The following is a 20,963-nucleotide window of genomic DNA, read 5'->3' on the forward strand; positions in this document are numbered from 1 at the left end:
AGAGAGCCTGCTGAGGGGCCTGCAGCTTAACCTTCCCCAAGAAAAGGCACTTTGGTTAGTTTCCATTTTTTACTATTACCAAGAAAGCAGCACAAACAGATTTCTATGGATTCTGTTTCTGGGTGATAAATTCCTAGAATTAAAATATCTAGTGCAAAATTCACTTAAATGGCCACATTGCTAGACCAATAAAAACACGAGTCTCCCATGCCCTTTGTGGTGTCCAGTTATGGTGTATGTCTTTTTATTACAGCTTTTTTTTTTTTTTTGAAGGTCTCTAATTCTATGTCATTAACGCAAAAGTTAAAGCCATTTCCTGGTCAACAATCTAGACTGCTTATACATCACATTTCTTCCCAGCTCTCTTCTTCCTCCTTAGGATGAGGGCCAGGCTCAGATGGAGGCTGCACACAAACTGTCTAATGGGATCCCTGAAGACATAGTTTAGGGGAACCAAAATCATCTTTACTATCAAGTTCCCATTTTCTCAGCATCTTCTGGACCTATCACTTCCCATTTACTAAACCGTCCTGCCACATATCAGCCTGGAGGCTTCAAGACATCCCTCCTGGGACTACAGGGTCCCTGCCACCTCCCTAGAGCCCTCCCTGACAGCCATGTCTGGAAGGACCACAGATCTCAGGCAAGCTGTCACACAGGCCTGCAGCAAGAGCTCCTCTGTTATGCGCAGTATTAGTTTTGAGTCAAGGATTTGGATCTGGGAAACAATGCATTTGGGGAATCGGTCCCAGGGGCACTGAGAGTGGGACAAGTTAGAAAGCCTTACACCCCAAGCCAGGAACTAACACTGTCAAAGCACTGATAATGGTAAGTCTATATTCTAAGCATTCCTTGTTTGGTTGGTTTTTGTTTGTTTGTTTGTTTGAGACAGGGTTTCTCTTTGTAGCCCTGGCTGTCATGGGACTCACTCTCTAGTCTAGGCTGGCCTTGAACTCAGAGATCTGCCTGCCTCTGCCTCCCGAGTGCTGGGACTAAAATCAGGCACCACCACTGGCCAGCACTAACTTCTTGTCCCTCACCCCACTTCTTAATTGATCTTTACAAGCCCTTTCCTTTGGAGCACTGGTAGAACCGTCAGTCACAGCCAGCTAGATGTCCTTCATGCCCACTACCTGTTGCTTTAAACACTGAAGATGCCCTGAGGGAGCTACAAGACAACTGCAGCTGCCTCTTGCTGGTACAATTCCAGCAAGCCCACCACCACCCAGACTCCCCTTCCTCACCCAGACTCAACCCTAACCAGTCACGCTGTCCCAGACACTCTCCACCTGCAGTGAGTGGTGAGGCCATGCTCTCATGACAGACCAGGGAACTTTTCTCCCCTTCCTTTCCCTTCCCTTCCCTCCCCTCCCTTTCCCTCTCCTCTCCTCCATGCCCTGCTCTCAGCAGACTGAGGCAGGAATAGCCACAATAATGGCTCCAGAGAAAAAGAAAGGCCTAGTCACAACCCCAAGAAGTCCCAGTAGTCTCTGACACTCAGAGCAATTTCCCCCCACAAGGACATGTTCAACACAGCTGCCCCCTCCCAACCCACAGGAGCAGTGGTAAGTGGAGAACAGTCAATGACACGGTCTCTGGGAACAAAGAGCTCAGACAACAGGAAGGCTAAATAGGAAGGTTACCCACAGAGAGGGTGTGAGTGTCAAGTCACACATCTGATAAGAGTCTGGATGTGTGTGTTTGGAGCTGTGGCTAGAACTCAGGGCCTTTAACAAACTTAGCGTGTGCTCTACCACAGAGCCACCGTCCTAGCCCTAGAATTCAATTTTAACAACTTTTGCAACTCAACAAAGAAAACCAAACTGAAAGAGAGACAGAGAGAATAAAATAAGCCCAGGGACCCAAACAAATACTCCCTGAAAGAAGTATGTCAATATCATTAGTCATTATAAAATCTCAACCCAAACCACAGGGTATCACTTCACACCCACAAAGGGCAGCTGCAGTTTAAAGGAGGAAAACAGAACGAGCAAACAAGCAAATCGGAGAAAGGGGAGAGACTGGAACACTGGACCACTGCTGGGACATAACCAGACAAAGCCGCAGTAGAGAAAGATCCTGCAGGACCTCAGCCACATGAACAGCAAGCTGGACCTGTGGAGCCCTCTGCTTATCTAGGAGAGTGGGGAGAGGGAGAGGGAGGGAGGGAAGAAGTGAGAGCAAGGGAGAAAGAGAGAGGGGGAGAGTGGAGAGGGAGGGAGGAAGGGAGAGAGAGAAGGAGAGAGACTAAATGCTGAAACCAAACTGGCTATGCTTAGCCACAGCAGCCAGCAGGAGGGAGCAACCCAAGGCGCCTATGGGTGTGCTTGGCAAACCAGAGCCAGTCACCTGGGCAGGCATGGATGCTGCTACTTGAAATGACAGGGTGTTCTGGGGAGGATTTTTTTTTTCAATTGATTAGATATCCATGGGGGCACAATGCGGTAAATGGTTAATGGGAATTGTACACTTTAAGATGTGTGGATTACTGCCACGGTTTTCTGAATTCTATGTTGAGTGCCATTTGAAAAATTCTTTTATATTTTATGTGTGTATGTGTAGTGTGTGTGTATGTGTAGTGTGTGTGTGTGTGTGTGTGTGTGTGTGTACAAACACACAGAAGCCAGAGATCCTCAGGAGCCATCCAGTTTATATTTTGAAACAGAGTTTCTTGCTCCCTGGAGCTCACCACATAAGCTATGCCAGCTGACCAGAGTCCCCGGGATCTGCCTGCCTCGTCTCCACAGTGCTGGGGATAGAAGCATGCACCATGTCCAGCTTTTTAATGTGGGTTCTGGGGTTTGCATTGGGTCTTAACGTTCGCAAGGCAAACACTTTACTAACTAGGCTATCTCCCAGACCCTGTGTCATCCTTTTTGAAAGGCTGTTACCTCCATATTGATGGTGGCCATCACCCACACATGATTTCATGCTCCTAGCACTGCTCGCATTCCAACCTTCATCTTTGTAAGGAACCAGAAAGCGTAGAAAGAAACACATCTTAGGGAGTTTATTTTTAGCTTTGTTATTGTCACATACCCAGTGGGATATGACAAACATTTGGGAAGCTCAGCTCAAGCATTCTCACATACACTCACAGCAGTGAGGATGGAGCTCCAGCTGGGAAGCCAGCCACCTCCAGCACCCTCCTGTTCCAGCTCAGCACACCTCAGAATTCTAGAGCCCCCCTCTGCCTCTTTTTACAGGCATAAAAATGGAGTGTGGTGCATGCCTACTCTTCATCTCTACTGATAAACTGAACTCAATTTTCAAGAAATGAGCCAGTCATGATGTCACCAAGCAAATTATTACTACTCTGTAGTTCCTGAAGTCTCACATGATGACTGGGACCACTGTGGCCCTCAGAAGGTAGCTGTCCTGGCTAGTTTTATGTTAACTTGAAACTGGCTAGAGTGATCTTAGAGGAGAGGGGAGGGGAGGGAAGGGGAAAGGAGGGGAAAAGGGAGGGAAGGAAAGGGAGGGAAATTAAGAAGAGGAGAAAGGAGAAGGGGAGGGAAGGGAAGGGGAGGGAAGGAAAGGGAAGGGAAGGAAAGGGAAGGGAGAAGAGTGAAGGAGGAGAGGAGGAGGGGAGGGGAAGGGAGGGAGGGGAAGGGGCTAGTTTTATGTTTACTTGAGACAGGCTAGAGTCATTTTAGAGGAGAGGCGAGGGGAGGGGAGAGGATTAAGAAAATGCATCCATAAGATCTGGCTGTAGGCAGGCATATGGGGCATTTTTCTAATTAGTGATGATGGGGGAGGGCACAGCCCACTGCAGGTGCTGTCATCCCTGGGTTGGTGGTTCTGGGTTCTATAAGAAAGCAGGCTGCGCAAGCCAGTAAGCAGCACCTCTCCATGGCCTCTGCTTCAGCTCCTGCCACAAGAGTCCTACTCTGCTTGAGTTTCTGCCCTACCAGGTTTTGGACACTGAGCTATGATACAGAAGAGCGAGTGAGCAAGGCATGGTGACATAGTGCTCAGGGAGGCAGAGGCAGGTGGATCTCTAAGAGTTTGAGGCCAGCCTGAGTCCAGGACAGCCAAGACTACACAGAGAAACCCTGTCTTAAAAAACAAACAAACAAAAAAACAGTGAGTGAAACCCGTTTCTCCCCAAGTTACTTCTGGCTGTAGACTCTCAGCAGAGCAATAGTCACCCTAATTAACACAGTAGCTAATCTGAGATTTTTGTTTTATTTTTTTATTTATTTTTTGCAATTATGCTTTACAGAGATGTAATTCACTATCATACAATTCTCCCTTTTCAAGTTTGCACCTTGGAGGCTGTGAGCGAATTCAGAGCAGTACAGCCTCACTTCCTGAGAGTGTTCGTTGCCCGAGAAAGCAACCTACCACCCATCTCTAGCGCACGGTGAAACCACACTCCTACTCTGCTTCTGCGGGCTTACCAAAGGGTTTTCCATGTCTCAGAAACGGGCAAGTGTGTGCTCTCTGTACCCAGCCTCGGTAACAGTGCTGTGTGTCCAGGCTCTGCCATGTTGTGGCCTGTGGCGGGCTTTGCTCTGCTGGTCCCACAGTCACCACGGCACAGGGCACAGACTAGACGTGGGAGAAAGCACCACGGCCAAAAGTTCTCACAAAAGTCCTCCCGGGCACCTGGACTTCCGCCCTGAGAGTGATGGCCCTGTCTTGTGCCTGCAGAGCTCATTCTGTGTTGCTCAGGGATGCCAGATCAGGGCCATTCTCCTGCCTTCTGTGACAGCGATGAATTATTCTCCCAACGCAATGTCATCTGCTTCTTCCAGACACTGACATGGCCTGCTGCCCAACATCCAGCTCCCAGCCTGCACCCCATCTCCCAAATATTCCCACCCAGAAGAATTGCTCCTTCAAAAAACCCACACTCCAAGTCCTCTGCCCAGTCCCATTCTCCCAGTGTGTGTGTACAACACTGATTTATAGGGGGCTCACCACCCTCACGGACCTCCTCTTCCTCTTCAAAGGCAGGCAAGGGCTCTCTGCTGCCTCTTGTCAGGCAGCTCCAACCAGTGCATGGCCACCTGTGCCCGGACTGATCCAGCTGTTCCCCTGGCCTTCCCTGCACACACTGGCACCTGCAGCCCAAACACCTCTGGACACACCCTTCCCCCTTGATGACTTCTAAAGCCACCTCATCCCTGTGTTCACTTCTCCTCCATCAGGCTTCACTGGGCACCCACCAGAACCAGGTCACCTTGGTCTCTGAGCTCCCTTGGCAATGCCATTGTCACCTTTGCCTCAGTCCTCGCAACTCCCACGCAGAACAGCTGTTTCTCCAAGCACTGGCTGGTATCACTCTCCTAGACCAAGCATTTCTGGTCAAATGACTGCCTAAACATCTCCAGAGCCAAGCGTCCACTGCTTAAGGGTCAAAGTCCTGAATGGCCCTGGACCTGCCCCTTACCCTGCTTCAGCTACCTGAGCAATACGATCCTGATCCTCTGTGAACCGCTGGCTGAGCTCCGGACAGGACACCAGGGTCACAGCCGACTGGCCCCCCACCCCAGGGCTAGTCTGGGGGAGCAGATCCAAACAGGACAACACTACTGTGCCACCCCGATTTCCAAAATTGTTTCTTAACACCCTTAAGGAAAACCACGGAGTGTAAACACTGTCATGGGCATTAGGAGGGCTGTGGGCTATCACATTTGAGATGGGATCTGCGCCCGAGCACGGTTTCTTTTCCCTTGGTTAGAATAAGGGCGGCACAGAGAAGAGTCAAGAAGGCGTGCACACAGCTTACCTCTGGTTTAACCTCCTTTTTCAGAACCCCTGCTCCCGGGTGTGTGTGTGTGCTCGATTGTGCAAGCATGCAGACATGGGGGGGTGTGCGTCCATGCGTGCGTGTGTGCGCCTGTACGTCCTTGTGGGCGTGTACATGTACGTGTGTGGAGGCTCTGGGTCAGCCTCAGGCGTTGCTCCTCAGGAGCCATCACTGGGACCTGGGGTCCACTGACTAGGCTACGGTGGCTGACTGGTGATCCCCAGAATGTACTGCCTCCCCAGAGCTGGACTCAGAAGCTCAGGCCACCATGCTCGACTTCATATGCAGATTCTGAGACCTGAAGTTGGCTCCTCATGCTGGACTGTGCTGCCTGTCCAACCTTCCCCACCCGCTTTTTTCCAGACAGGTCTCATGTACTCCAAGCTGCCTGAGAACTGGCTCTGTAGGTGGGGTGATTTGAACTCCTGATACTCCTGCCTCCACCTCCCAGGCAGGAGCACCATATTGGTCTATGCCATGCTAGGGGTAGGACACAGGGCTTAAACAAGGGATCAATGCACACTACCGACTTGGCTTGGTCCCCAGCCCCAGACCACCCATCTCTAGAGGACTGGAGAGCAGCTCAGGGCCAGACTCCTCCCTAGCCCTGCTCCTTCTGTCCCTTGGAAGGGCCTTCATAGTGGAAGAGCTCATGGTTTCTGCTTTCTATAATGCTGTTTTTTTTTTATAATGAACACTGATCATTCAAAACTTTGTTGTTCTAGTCCTAAAGCATGTTCAGAATATTAATTCCCTTGACGGTGTCTCTAAGCATGTATTCTTTAAAGGCTGAGAAGAAACCGAGCTTGTCACCACAGCCAAGTGCAAGGAGAAAACGGAGTGAGCAGGAGCCAGGGCTCGCTGCTCTGAACACTGCCTTGGCAGACTTAGTGCCAGCACTGAGACTGATGAGTGTGTGTGTGTGGGGGGGGGGTTTCTCACCTTGTCCCCCGATATGATCTGTTCTCTGAGAAACAAACATGGGCTGGCACTGCCCAGTAGGCATTGTCCCTGTGGTGGAGCTGGGCCTGCAAGCATGGCTCTGCTCACAGGCCTCCACTTGCCTCCAGTGGCATGAAAGCCAGGCTCCAGAGAAGTCCTGGGCAAAGAGTTCCTCACAAGCAGCCTCTGTGCTGCTTGGCTCAGCCTCTGAACCAAGCTCATTTCACTAATTCCTATGACCCACCAAGCAAGCCCAGCAGTGACCAAGGCTGACAGGTCCAGGTGTCTTTGCAGCTGGAACCTCATTGGAAGAGATGCTGTGAATTCCCATTGAGACCATTCTCAAGGCCCCAGGCCCTCCTCTTCTCAGGAAAGCCCAAAGCAGCCTGCAGGGGTTCTGGATGGTACAGAGAGCCATCTCCCTGGGGTTCTGGGGCAAAATGAGAACTTAAATACAGTGGCTGCCAATTAGAGCAGAGAGGGAATTTTATGGTCCTTCTAGGAAACTGAAGTTAGAAGGACACATGGCTAGTCTGTTCTAGAGAAAGCTACTTTTTTCTCTCTCATACAAGACATTCCAACTGAAGCCTCCCCTTCCTCCACACCTCCCAATCCCCCACCTCCCATCCCCCCAGACCCACTCCTCCTTTTCCCTTCAGAAAAGAGCAGGCCTCCCAGGGATACCTACTGAACATGACATAACAAGATGCAAAAAGACCAGACACAAATCCTCACTCATTTCAAGGCTGGGCAAGGCAACCCAGTGGGAGGAAAAGGATCCCAAAAGCAGGCAGAAGAGTCAGAGATACCCCGACTCCCACAGTTAGGAGTCCCACAGACACCCCAAGATAAACAACCATAGCATGTATGCACAGGACCTAGCCCAGACCCAAAAAGGTTCTGTGATTGCCACTTCAGTAAGAGCCACTGTTTTAATGGGGTTTCTGACATCAGAATAGCAGCCAGAAACACACATGCGAAAACCAATCTCTGTTCACCAGCGATCTTGTCACTGGCAACAAATAAGGGAAGAAAACCAAAGTTCTAATTTTACTGTTTCCTCCTACTCTAAAGCCCTCACCAAGAATTCAGAAGGGGCAGGGCTGGTTCGAGCTTGGATTTGTGGTTCTCCACAAAGAACTGAGAACCGAGATGGGTCCTACTTACTCTGTAATCACTCTGGGTAAACTGCCTAAGCCCGCTCTGCGCCATGCTGATGACTGGGCCAAGCAAGGAAACCAACTGCAGCTAGACAGAGGCCATAGGCCACGGCCTCCTGCAAGGCACTGAGGCTGTATCACTCGTGGCAAAAATGCAAAAAAAGAACTACAGTTCAACCTCCCGAAAGATTCCCACTGCCGCAGCCTCACTGGGTAGGGCTCCTCTTGCCCCTGCAGCAGCCTGTCCAAAATGAAATCGTACAAAAACCTACTTTCCTATCGTTTGAAACTTTTAGTTACATATATGTGTGATTATATAATGCGTATTTTACACATGCATATATGTATCACATAGATCTCAGTAGAAATCTACTCACCTCCCTCCACCTAGCCCCACACCTAGATGGCCAAGCAAATCATATGGTGTGAATACTTGTGTCCCTTTCTGAGCACACAACCATACAAGGAGAATGCGTTTGGTAATGGAGGTGATACTCTGAACTCACACTAAAGCTGTTTGTTTTGAGACAAGGTTTCACTATATACCCTTGGTTGGCCCAGAACTCACTATGTAGACCAGGCTAGCCTTGAATTCGGGAGCGTTCAGCCTGTCTCTGACACCCCAGTGCTATTAAAGGCATAAGACACCGTGCCCAGCCTACCTTTGCTGAAGTTTATCACACTGTATTGAACTAGTTTCCCACCCCTTGACTATATTGAAAGGGTTACCCTGGTAGTCCTAGCTAGGGATTGATTGACCATAGTCCACCTGAAGGCACAGGACTGACACAAGCATTCACAACACTGGTCCAAAGACAGCATGTGATCTGTCCACCTGGCTTTTCCCCTCACTGCTCTGCTTATCTCTGCAGGAGTTCCCGCCTGACCAGCACAGCAGTTCCCGTGCTGGAAAGTGCCATGACCACCTGCCTGTCACTCCTGGAGGACTGTCATTACTGACCTTACAAACATCCCTGAACACATAGGCACACAGGAACTCACTCACAGATAAACTGGAACCCTGGGCTGGAGTTTACCTGTTCCATACCTTGAGCCTTCAAACAGCATCTATCTGAAGAGAGAAAGCCCCTGGCTCCCTGCTCTAACTACAGCTCCCTGCTTGTTTCCAGAAGTGTGGGTGGGCAAGGTAACAGCATCAGTTGCGTTCCGTGTTCCCTTGAGCCGTTGGCACCGCTCTGTAGAAGTATCAGCTGCTTGTGGGTTTGGGCCTACTCCAATCTGCAGCCATTAGTATCTTATCATACAGACATTTAAGTTCTCAGATGCAGCCTCTCAGCATCTAGGGGGACTGGACGCAGGATCCCCCAGAGAAGGATGCTTAAGCCCCTCAGAGAAAATGGTGCAGTGTTTACATGGAGCCTATGCACACCTCATCTGCATTTTAAATCTCTCTAGGTGACTTACTGTATTCGCCGTGTAGGTGCTGTGCAAGTGACTGTCTTCCTGTGCTGTTCATGGAACAAGAGAAAAGTCTCTGCGTGTTCAGTAGAATAACACTTTTTTTTTTTTCCAAAAAAAATTTTTTTTTATTCTCAGCTGGTAGACGCCTGAGTCACAGTTCTGCTTTCTGGTTTGCTTCCCTGTTAATGAACTTTCCCATGTTTCTGGGGCTATTTAGGACACGCTGATGGTTTACCAGTTCTGTTGTTTTATTTTTTAACAATGTAACCTTTATTCGTATAGAATTTATGTTTTATAAAGTGTGAGCTAGAATGCAATTTCTTTCCAGGTGACTCGGTAATAAAGCCACGCAGTGTATTAAACCCATCTCTCGGGGAGAACTGAAAAGCCTGCGAGGCCATTGCCTGGGCTCTGAGCCTACTGTGTATGCTCCTGCATCGCTTCCTGCCCATCAGAAAGCCCGACACCTACCACCAACATGAAAACTGACCACATGTGCCTCCCAGGACAGTGCGCAAAACGCAAAATCCACCTAGTTGCTAGCAACTATATCTCCTTTCACAGCTTCCGGTTATAAAACCCAGCTTCCAATCAGAATAGGCGCTAGCCCAAATAACTGACCTGGCAAGATGGCTCAATAATTAAGAGCGATGGCTCTCCCGGAGGACCAGGTTGACTCCCAGCACTCACAATGTAATTAACAACTGTCTGTAACTCCAGCTCCTGATGTCTACTGCTTTCTTCTGGCCTCCAAGGACAATGCACTCAGGTGATGCGCAGACATATACTCACACGCAATAAAAATAAAATCTTTCTTTAAGCTTCCCAATGATTTTAAAAGTTTAATCAGAGCTAAAAAAAAATAAAAAAACACAAGATTTAAAGTGCTATCTCTTGTTCTTCACTGTACTGAAATTTAAAGTAAGCACTTCTACCTAACTGCACGCTGCTTGATTAAAGAAGTGACTTTAAGGGGTTCCGCACCCCAACGGTGGCCGTCTTTTCCAGCTCTGTGCCAACAGAACCTTTTCACCCTCACTTTTGCTCCCCAGAGTTTCATCTTCAGTTTAATCCCTCTCCAAATGGCTCTTTCCCCCCTACCAGTTCTATTTTTAGCTCCCAGAACCAGAGCCTTCAGCTGGTGGAGACTGTCATTCACTATCCAGCCAGCAACTGACCTCAATCTTCCACGAATTAAAGTCAACTGGAAATCCCCAGGACTGACTGCCACTGTCCCATTGGATAAATGACCTCCGGGGCTTCAAACCTAACTAAGGACCCCCAATTCCACCATGCCCAGGCAGAAAGAAAGGCAGAAGGCGAAGTCAGTATGTGTGAGAAGGCATAACCCATGATAACCCAGGCTCACACCACCTTGGAGCCAGACACAGACGTTCCATCAAAGGTCTCCCGGCAGAGAAGGGGTTTTCCTGCACCTCGCCTGTTGCGTGAGCTTTGGAGTCTGGTCTTCCCACACTTCCGCCTGCTGGAGGAAAGTGTAGCACACATTTTCTCTCACCCCCTACTTCCCCACGCCCAGGGTTCCAACAATGGAGGCTGCAAGGTAGGAATGGCTCTGCATCCCGCCTACCAGCATCACATCCTAGTACTGGGGTCAAGGGGTAACTTCAGCTGGCACACAGCCTTCAAGTGAGTAACTGTCTCCTTTTGCAAATCAGCTCTGTGGACAGTCCAGAGGTACCCCATGTCCCAGTGGTGGGCATGGCTTTCCTGCAAAGCTCTGGTTCCACTGGGCTCTACGCAATAACTGCCCAGTGGCACAGGGCAATGTTCAGAGCAACAAAGCCAACTGCCTCGCCAGATGTCCCCCAGCTCAACACAAAATAATGGACACAGGGTGTGAGAGATACCAGGGTACAGAAGTCCTCGGTCACAAAGACCTCCCCTACATTCACCTCCAACTGTTGTGAATTAAGTCAGAGTCCCAAGAGTTTCCCAAGGGAGTAGTAACATTAGTAAAACTCTAGATTCTGGGCCAAAGGGTTTCACTCTGACAAACAGGCTCTGGGATTCTCAAGACTTTGGCTTGGCAATGGTGCGGGTTGGCTTGATATTCAGCCCATGCCTACAGCGTGAGCTCTCTCCAAGTCCTGCGTGAGAGTAGCCAAGGAAGCTTAATTTTGGAGAAGAGGCGTCATAAGCCGGAGGGGCACTTCAATAGGAATAACAAGCACTTCCCCTTCCTTCACCCAGCGCTGAGCCAGGGTCAGAGAGACATCAGCATCCACAGTGGTTTCAAAGTTCAATTTTAGTCAATGCTCCACACACTTGTCATCTTAGGTGGAGAATAACACAATAAGCTTAGAAACTCCTGTTTTACCTTTCTATAGCTATAAGGATACGTAGATACAAATAACTAGACTGTTGACCCAAATGGCTTGTAAAACCAACAGCCAGTGTGACAAAGCAGAAACCAAATCCCCAGATACTTCTTTCTCATCCTCTGCCCACCAAACAAAACTTGCAGGTTCGTGCCTGAACAGGAATGGGGCCTTCAGATCTCTGCAAGGACCTTCCAACTATGGCATTTTGGGGGCTGGCCATATACAAGGTCAACATGTGGCCAGGTCATAGGTTCAAATAAGAGGGTCTCTCCTCAACACAAGTTCAACTGGAAAATATGCAGGACAGTCCCCATAAATGGAGCTCACACACACCCATGAACAAACTCCAGCTCCCAGACACCCCCAAAGCCCAGGCCTCCAGAAGAAAGGGAGGGCTAGGGCTACTGCATACCAGGCACCCCAGGGTGGAACTACAGCTATGCGTGTCTTAGCTTTGCTTTTCCGTATTCCCCCAAACTTTCTACAGTGATCATCCAGCCTCACCCACCAGCACTCCATCTACATGAGGAAAAGTCTTACAAAGATCTAGATTGATAGTTGCCAGGTACTCATAGGGGATATGAGCTGAACAGAATTTAGGGCAGGTTGGGGTAGAAGCACGAGGAAAGAGAAGAGACCCATACTGCTGTTCTCCGCTTCCTATCTCACCTGATCCCACATCAGGTCACCAAAAGTCCTCAACAGAAGCCAGTCCAAGCCCAGCTCTGGGATTTGGAAGTTGACTGTGCTTTGGGGTTGTTTGGGGTCTTCAGAAGCTCTGGTATTAGGTAAGGAGCCTTGAGTTGTTCCTGAGGCTCCTCACTAGACTAAAGAAATCCCATCATGGTACCCTCACAGGGACACCCTAGCCTCATGAGCCACATAAAACAAGGAGAAAAGAGGCCAAGCTATGAGTATGTGTCTAGCACTGGCCCTGTGCAGGGGTACCAGCTCACTCAGGCACTAAAGAGGAATCACCCTCTGTGGTAAGGCCTGAGCCTGTTTTGCAATAACTTTATCTCACAACCAGCCGTGTCCCACAAACTAAGCTCTACTAAACACAATGGTCTGGGGGGGGAAGTACTGCCATGTGATGTACCCCTAAAAGATCAAAGCAAAGAAGTGGGTGCTGGCTTCACATACGGGTGATGTGGCAGGGAGCTCGCCCAGGATGGCAGAAAGCTCACACCAAAGTAGCAAATTGCTTACTCCAGGGATGCCCAAATCTTAGACTAAAATAAATGTCCCCACCTCCTACTAGCCCAAGAATCTTTCTGCTTCTGGCCTACAAATTTCTGCAGCAAGAATTCCAACCAAAACACTTCAAAGAACTGTTTGGCCCACAGAAGCCAAACAATTTCCCTAACCCTTGATTCTCCAAGTTTTCCTTTCCCTGCATAGCTAAGGACAACCCACTCCCAGAGCTTAGAGGACAGGGCATGGAACCTTCCCTCAAAAAGTTTAGGCTCTGCCACAGCCAAGCCCTATGTCAAGGCAGAGTGCAAACACTAAAGGCAGACCCTATCATAACCACAAGATACTGAGCAGCCTCACTTAGCTGCGGTCTGAATGTGGACTGAGGAGAAACGTTCCTTCTATAAACAGAAAATCAATGCATCAAGAAAAAGTAATGGTCAGAATCCAACCTAAAAACAAAAACCAGGGACACGGAACCTGGAGAATCTGCTGACTGAGCCGTAAAGAGCCCGGACCCCTGCTCGCAGGCTGTAGGCTGCTCTGCATCTGGACTCCAGTGTTCGGGGTCAGCAAGACAGGAGGAAGCCCTGAATCAATTACTGTGTATGTGTGTGGAGGGTAAGTGTGTGTGTGTGTGTGTGTGTGTGTGTGTATGAAAATGCCTAAACACACATAGGTGCGTGCATGTAGAGGACTGTGGTCAACCTCAGGTGTGTTCCGCTTCACTCTTTGGGACAGGGTCTCTCCCTGAACCTGGAACCTTCAATTCTACCAGACTGGGGGCCAATGATCTCCAGAGCACCCCTTTCCTGCTGGGGGCCAGTGATCTCCAGAGCGCCCCTTTCCTGCTGGGGGCCAGTGATCTCCAGAGCGCCCCTGTCCTGCTGGGGGCCAGTGATCTCCAGAGCGCCCCTTTCCTGCTGGGGGCCAGTGATCTCCAGAGCGCCCCTGTCCTACCCTCCTTCACACGGCATTGGAGTTACAGAGGTCTCTGACTGTGCCCAGGCTTTATTTTATTTTCCTTTTTATTAAAAATAGATTTTTTTTCATACAATATCTTCTGACCATGGCTTCCCCTCCCCCAACTCCTCCTCCCAGATCCTCTCTACTTCCCCACTCTTCCAAATCCCCCCTCATTAAAATAGAAACAGGCATCTAAAATAATAACATAAAATAAAAACAGACAAACCAGAATAGGGCAAACCAAACAAGTGAAAAAACAGCCAAAGAAAAAGCACTAGAAACACACATGGACACTCAGACACACACGTTCTTACACACAGAAAAACCCATACAAACAAAATTGGAAACCATAGATAAATAAAAGATAAACAAAAGATCTCCAAGGTAAAAAGAAAAAAAAATGTTCAGACAAAGCGCCGTGACACAAAAATACCAGTGAGTTTGTTTTGTGCTGGCCATCTGCTGCGCATGGGGCCTGCCCTTACCTGTGCTTTGTATACCCAATGAGACTCCATTGCAGAAAACAAATTTTTCCTTTGTAAGCAATATCAATTGGAGATAGCTTCTGGGTTTTGGGTGTGGCTTGTGTCTACTTTCCCTTTCAGTTCCAGGATCCCACCTGCCTTAGACCTGTGCAAGGTCCTGTGTGTGCTGCCACCGTGTGCCATATGTGTGCCAATCACGGTGTGTCCTGAAGGCCTTGTTTCCTCCATGTCTTCCTCCATCCTCGCTAGCTGTTAACAGTCTTTTCTAACCTTCTCTCCCACAGAGTCCCCTGAGCCCTGAGGGGAGGGATTTGATGAAGCTATCCCATATAGGATGGAGTGTTCCAAGGTCTCCCCCATTCTCTTGTGTCCAGATTTTGCACAGGTGCTAAGGATCTAAACTCAAGTCCCTACTCTTGCAAGGCAGGCACTTTTTTGACTGAGTCATCTCTCCAGACATGGCTTTTAAATTTCAAAAATAACCTTATCAAGAAGATATTTTATAGCGTGCGAAAATTATGTGCAACCCAAATGTCAGTGTCCATAAATAAGGTTCCACAGACATGCAGTCACATTTCACTGTCTGGCTACTTTGAGCTACAGCAGTGAGGCTGAGGAGCCACGGGCTCCAAGTGTCCCAGTTCCCAGCCCACACAGGTGGAGCTCACAGTGGTCCCTCGGCCATGTGAGGGTCTGTTCAGAAGCATTACCACTTGAACTCAAAGCTGTCATGTCTGTCTTGAGCTTGCTGGAGACTGGGGGACCACTGGGAGAGCCTCGTACCCACACGAACAGCAGGAAGAAATTCTGGCCCAGGCCTAGACCTAAACATGGCGATCAAGCCACAAATCAAGAGCATGTATCCACCACACATACTCACACCGTCATCATTACTGCTGTAGGGACCAGCAAGGACAGCATCTGCTGATGCCTTCCACAGCTGGACACAAACTGAATTATACTGGCTGACGCGACCACAGAGAAAATGCCACCTCCCACCCATGGGACATCCAGCCTTTCAGAGTGCCACACCAATGCTCAGCACTCTCGTCTACAGGCACATTGCCTTTTTATCCGAAATAACTTCTAACTGCATAGCTCCTCCAAATACCTTAATTATAGCAAATCAGCACCAGGGACAAATTACAAATGTGTATCTAGAGGGCTGTTGAGCCACCTGGGGTCATGCTAAGTCCAACTCAGAGAAGCATGCCTCTTTCGTGGGTATTGCAGGGAAAGGACAGATCCCCCCCCCCCCCCGCAACCTTGCTCCAGAGAGAAATGAGGGATGGAGGGTGCCGGGGTAAGACAGGAAGACTGGAGTGGGCATGGGGACGCTGTAAAGCCCTAAGACCACAGAGTGCGCAGGCTACAGTAACAGCTGACCCAGTAAGACAGTGGGGAAGACTAAAAAGGGGATAGGGCCCCACTGTCTAATAGGCAGGAATCGGAGTAGGAGTGATTCTTGGTGGCCACTCATCCCGAAGCCACACACCTCCACAACCTCAGGCTCCTTTCTCCTCTGTGTTCTCCTGCAAGACGATTCGACCTGCTTTCCAGGAGCAGGGCACCTGTGCATGGTGACTCAGGGTTGGGGGGCTCCTTCACAGGCACCAGCCGTAGGCAGACACACTGGGAAGCAAGCGTGCCATCTCTGGCGTCCCTGTGAGCTACCACTCATAAAGAAAGGGAGGTCTATAAGCAGTGCAGAGCGCTGCAGAGTTTCTTCCCAGTGGCCAAGTTGCTCCTGACAGCAAGAGAAGCCAAAAAGAGACCCTAGACCCAGCTTGTAAATTAGTAGATGTCAGACATCCGCTAGCTCATTAAACACCACAAATCTGCATTTCCAGGTTCCACGCAGACACTGAACCCAGTTCCCCGAGTGAACAAGCACCCCTTGTCTTCAGCGAGCGGACTGATGTGGTACTATTTGAAACTCAAACCACGAACTTATCAGCAGGGCTTAAAATGAACTTCCTCTAGCCATGTGCTTTCTATTCTGGATTTCCTGAGGTTTCCTTTATTAGACTGGAGCCCAAAACTATCTTGGAAAGAGCTATGGGACATATGGGTCTTACGTGTTTGAGGGTAAGAAGGGGCCAGGACAGCCAGCATTTCCCAGCTCTGACAGCCTGCATGAACTCCACCCATAAAAAACTAGCCATCTGCTTGCTAAGAATGCAATGAACCCAGACCTTATTTTACCCTGAAAAGTATTAGTTTATTCTTGTAGCCTTTAAGCCACGTGGGACATGCTGGCTCCCCACACTCCTCAACTTCTCAGCATCCCTACTTCCAAAAGCAACAATGAAAGGGCCCAATTTGCCCCAGGAGAGTTAGGGAATGAAGTCAGGGGGATTCCTGGTATTTCTGGAGCTGAAGTGTTACCAGCAGTTCACCCAGCCCTCCTGAGCAGCCACAGGACTGGGCAAGAAAGACAAGTTTCAGGGACAGGCTGCTACGCGGTACACAGAGCCAACCAAGGTCTGGCAACCTAGAATCCCTTCAGATCCCCTGAGGCCTTCACTCGACGTGGGCAGGGCACTGTGTTTCCATCTGTGGGCGATGAAGTACCTGTTGCCTCTGTGCCATGGTAGAGGAGTATTCCTGCGTATCCTGGTTGAGCCCACCATCACAGTAATCTTTGTTGGGTACAAGACAGGCAAATGAACATATCTTAACAGAAAGCAAGCAAGAACCTCAGAGTACAACGCTGGGACCCAGTGCTGAAACCCGACCGTACCTTCCACCTGTGAACTCTATGGCACCTGCTCTATGCCAGGCCCACTGCAGGAGCATACCTATATTCCCTAAAATAAACTGAAGACGTGTTCTGTGTCCATCACCTTACAGAGAGGTTGGCTTTGGCTCGGTTCTAGAGGCTCCAGCCACCGTAGGTTGCACTCTAGGGTGTGTTAGCACATTGTGGATGGATTGTGTGGAGAAGCAAAGCTGTTTACGGCATAGTCAAGAATGGACAAGAGGAAGGGGCTCGGGACCCCAGCATCCTCCATGCCCTACTGCCTAAAGATCTGACCCCCCACAGCAGCAACCTGAGATCAAGCCTCTGACACACAGGCCTTCGGGGACATTCAACACTCTTACCAGAGCACACTGTGTCTGCTCTTGTGACAGAGACGGCCACTGGATAGTCTAGGAAATAGAGCTAAAGGCTATGCTCGGTGGCTTTGGGCTACCTGCTAAACCCATTCAAGTGCTTCACTCAGCTTCAACATCTTGTACCAACTGCTTATCACCAGTGGCTGGGAGCCCAGGCACAGCTTCTGGGAAAGCAGCCTTGATAAAAGCCTTGATGTACAACTCCACACCCTAGGGCTGCCCTGCAACAGACACCACATGAAGACTGCACATAAACACAAGGCCACATCGCTGCGAGCGTTCTCATAGTAGGTCAGGGCGCGCTGCGGAAGACATCCGGGCACGGTTGGTTAACGCAGGACACACAGCCCCTGCACGGCGGGCAGAACGAGGTCTGGTTTACAGGGGCCCCACAGATTCCTACCCCCTAGCCCAAGTCTACACATGGCGCCCACTCACTCACTCACTCTGTCCTCTTAGGAAGAGTTTCTGCTGGCCACACACAGCCCAGCCTTTGGCTCACCTGTGAGCCCTATGACCTTTAGCAGACACTGACTCTCACCAACCCCCACGTGGCTCCTGGGTAAAGCAGAAGAGAATGATGACAACATCAGGCTCAACCTATTTGGTGCCCACAAGGAAGTGGCACTTCACAAAGTATCCAATCCTCAATGCCACTAGGAAGGACCTGTTATAACCCTCACTGTGTGGTATTAAACCAAGGCATAGGAAGTTCAAGTAACCTGTGAAGGCCAGCCAGCCAGTGAACGGCAGGGCCAGCCAGTGAACGGCAGGGCCAGCCAGTGAACTCGGGTCCACACCCAAGACTGTGAAGCAGCGATCACATAGCACACAGCTTTGGAGTCTTTTCTCCACAGATGTGTGAAAGATCCTTGCTCCCTGTTCCCGGAATATGACTGACAGTAACGTGATATTCTATTTCCTGAAGAGGGGACCTGAGTCAGACACATTCTGGGTGTTCACAAGTACTCAACAAGAGTGCTATGTCCCCATACCACTCTTCTCTCCACCGTGCTATTCACGAATGCCATCAAACAAGGGTTTGGCCTCAGGACCCTGTGTCCCATGGATGCCCATGGCTTATACCCACCGTGTAACAAACAAGAGTCCCAGCCATTGCCAAATGACCCTGGGGCAGCAGGCCAGAACAGAGGGCAGCACCAATTTTGCTGTGCATCAGGCTGACCTGCCTTCAGTTTGGGAAGGAGCTGACAGGTGCCAAAGGGCGAGCATACGCGAGACACCAAGCAGCCGTCTCCTCTGCATTTTCAGTCTGATCTGACAGACGCCATAGCTTTCTCAGCCATGTGTAGCAAGGCTGGGGGTAATGGGATCCCTTGGAACCAGCAGGTGGAAATGACGGGATCCTACAGGTATAGCAGCTCAGGACCATGGAGACCAAGGTCCTGGGTAAAACCCAGGGCTTCTTCCAGGCCCTTCCAGCCTACCCACTGAGTCCTCTCTTTGATGTCCACTCTGGGAGAAGGGCTTTCCTGTCACCCTTTCCTTGCCCTGATGACATGGCATCTGAGAAGGCATCTTAGGGGAGGACAAGGCTCAAACCACAGTGCCTTTGTGCAGGCCCTTGGTGACGTCAGAACCTTCCCAAAGCAGTGCTTTTCCTGCACTCCCTGGGCAGCCAGTCATTCTGAAACATGCCAGAATCCAAGGGTATAAAATTACAACTGTGATCCTGCCCATCATATTCCAAACCAGTGCAACGCGTCTGCCTCAAGACCCTGCACAACCCCATCAGCTCCCCGATCCTCACAGCCCCATCAGCCTCCAGACCCTCACAACCCATCAGCTCCCAGACCCTCACAGCCCACCAGCCTCCAGACCCTCACAGCCCACCAGCCTCCAGGCCCTCACAGCCCATGGCCTCCAGACCCTCACAACCCATCAGCTCCCAGACCCTCACAGCCCACCAGCCTCCAGACCCTCACAGCCCACCAGCCTCCAGACCCTCACAACCTATCAGCTCCCAGAGCCTCACAGCCCATGAGCCCCCAGACCCTCACAGCCCACCAGCCTCCAGGCCCTCACAGCCCACCAGCCTCCAAGCCCTCACAGCCCATGGCCTCCCAGACCCTCACAGCCCATGGCCTCCCAGAGCCTCACAGCCCATGAGCCCCCAGACCCTCACAGCCCACCAGCCTCCAGGCCCTCACAGCCCATGGCCTCCAGACCCTTACCCAGCCACCCTACTTCTGCTCTACTGTAACAGAACCGCAGTAGACCATTCTCATGTCCACAGCACCACTAGGCGTGGCCACCGAGATGGTGTAGCCCAGCCCTGAGGCGGGTGCTCTCCGTGGAGTGGGAGCTGGGCTGAGGGATCAACTACACTACTGAAGGTGAGACTGTCACGAGAAATAAGCAAGTTGCATTTGACTCAGGGCATGAGCCCCCGTGGGACCCCTCTGCCTGCCAAACCCTTCTGACCCACTCCTTCTAGCCCTCTGAAGAAAATTACGTTCCAGGGGCCCAGGAAGAAGACAAAGGAGAAGCACTTTCTCCACAGAAATCACGAAATACACTTCATGAGACAATTTTTTTTAATCAAGACACTCAGCAAAAACAGTGAAAAAAAATTTTTTTTTCTTTCCATGTGACCCTTCATTTCCACTCAGGACATGTACAAACACATTCTTGGGTCCCAATACCGAGAAGCTCTCTCCAAACAGTGAATGCAGAGCTGCCCGAAGCAGGAAATGATGAACAGCAAAAGGAATGTCACAGATTCCAGACGGATGGGACCAGCTGGGGAGCCGGGCATCCACATGAACGTCTCAGATGTGGCCTCCAGGACTCCTCAAGGGAACTGTATCAACTGCAGCCTGGGACTAGCCAGAGGCCTATGCATCCAGCACATCTCAAAGAGACTGGGTGTCCCAGCAGGGCCTTCATTCATTCTCTGGCAAAAGTCCACCTGGCCCAGGGGTTTACACCAACTGTGCCCGAAACAACCTACAGCTAAAACTGCCCACAAACCACCCCAAATTACTGTCATATTCCAGTGATCCTCAGGCAACTGCTTCACATCAACACGCTGTGGCTTTTACCTGCCTGGGGTCCCTGGTCATGTCTAACCTACTGAAGTTCTGCTTCCCCGGTGTGCCCTGTAGTCACTTGGTGTCTCGTTATGGCTTCCTGAGCACACAGCTTAAGAGGCTGGGCTTTGGTTCCTGCCTGACAAAAGCCATCTAAGAGCACAGGTCAGAAGCAAACAGCAGTGCCACAAGAAAAACTCTCTAAGCTGTGGTCCTGAAAACATGAGTGTGCCACACAACTATAGAATATGTAAAAATCCAAAACAATTGTGGGGAAAGACCTCATGGTACGGGAATCGGGAATCGGAAGAGCAGATGCTCCCTAGCACAAAAGCCATAGCAGCGGGTGGCAAATTGTCTGAATGGCTCTTAGGTGAAAAAGCCCCACCCATGCAGGTGACAGAAAGAGTAAAGGACTTTGTGAAAATCAGGACGACTTTAAAGTCTGCAAATCTCACACTGCCGGGACTGACCCATTCCTGTTGTTAGGAACCCTGGGAAAAAGTCGAAACCAATAT

At 50.1% G+C, this 20,963-nt stretch overlaps 1 protein-coding gene across 3 annotated transcripts in view; it reads right to left on the reverse strand.

The window, feature by feature from the left end:
- The window catches only part of Rasa3 (RAS p21 protein activator 3), a 101,339-nt gene that overhangs the window by 72,118 nt on the left and 8,258 nt on the right, over positions 1 to 20,963 (reverse strand). The gene's annotated exons all lie outside the window — the stretch shown is intronic.

The sequence above is a fragment of the Meriones unguiculatus genome, chromosome 4 (genome assembly GCF_030254825.1).
Source record: "Meriones unguiculatus strain TT.TT164.6M chromosome 4, Bangor_MerUng_6.1, whole genome shotgun sequence".
NCBI lineage: Eukaryota > Metazoa > Chordata > Mammalia > Rodentia > Muridae > Meriones > Meriones unguiculatus.